We start from the raw sequence: 976 nt of genomic DNA, 5'->3' as shown, positions 1-976 counted from the left end.
GGGGGGGGGGGAGAAGTGGGTAAAGGGTATCAAAAATATGGTAGATGAAGGAAACTGGACATTGGGTGGTAAACACACAATAGAATATACAGATGTAAAATGATAATGTACACCAGAAAATTATATAATTGTATTAACCAATGTTATCCTGATAAACTTAATTTAAAAAAAAAAAAGATAAAAAAAAATCAGGAACAAGAGAGGATGCCCACATTTGCCACTTCTAACCAACATAATATTGGACATTTGGATCAGAGTAATTAGGTAAAAAAGAAATAAAAACCATCAACACTGGCATAGAAAATATAAAATTATCTCTGTTCACAGATGAAATAATCTTTTACATAGAAACTGTAAAGATTACACACACACACACACACACACACACACACACACACACCCCTGATAGAACTAATAAATAAATTCAGTAAAATTGTAGGTTATAAAATCAACAAGCAAAAATCATTGCATTTCTATACATCAAAATAAGCAATCCAAAAGAGAAATTAAGAAAACAATTCCATTCAAAATAATAAATATTCTTTTATCAAAAAGAAGAAAATATTTTGGAATTAAAAAGGAGGTAAAAGAATATGCACTGAAAACAACATTGCAGAAAGAAATTAAAGGAGAGAAAAATAAATAGACATCCTGTGTTTATAAACTGGAAGACTTAATATTATTAATATGTAAATACTACAAAAAATTACTACAGTTAAAGTACAACCCTTATCAAAATCCTGAGGATGGTTTTTGCAGAAATAGAAAAATCCATCCTAAAATTTGTATGAAATCTTAAGACACTTGGTGTAATGAAGGCAATCTTGAAAAAGAAGAGCAAATCATACTTCCTGATTTCAAAACTTGCTACAAAGCTACAATAATTAAAACAGAATGGCACTAACATAAATACATACAGACCATTGGAATTGAATGGAGGGCCTTGCATATATGGTCAAATGATTTCATCGTGTGC

General features: G+C 29.8%; 1 protein-coding gene across 1 annotated transcript in view; it reads right to left on the bottom strand.

Annotated features, from left to right (window-relative positions):
- LOC107196408 (membrane cofactor protein-like) overlaps positions 1-976 on the bottom strand; it is a gene marked incomplete at its 3' end in the record, with an annotated part of 27,245 nt that overhangs the window by 2,112 nt on the left and 24,157 nt on the right. The gene's annotated exons all lie outside the window — the stretch shown is intronic.

This window comes from Pteropus alecto, unplaced genomic scaffold (genome assembly GCF_000325575.1).
Source record: "Pteropus alecto unplaced genomic scaffold, ASM32557v1 scaffold490, whole genome shotgun sequence".
In the NCBI taxonomy this organism is placed as follows: domain Eukaryota; kingdom Metazoa; phylum Chordata; class Mammalia; order Chiroptera; family Pteropodidae; genus Pteropus; species Pteropus alecto.
The sequence above is the reverse complement of the archived record's forward strand: the minus strand, read 5'-3'. Positions and strand labels throughout refer to the sequence as shown.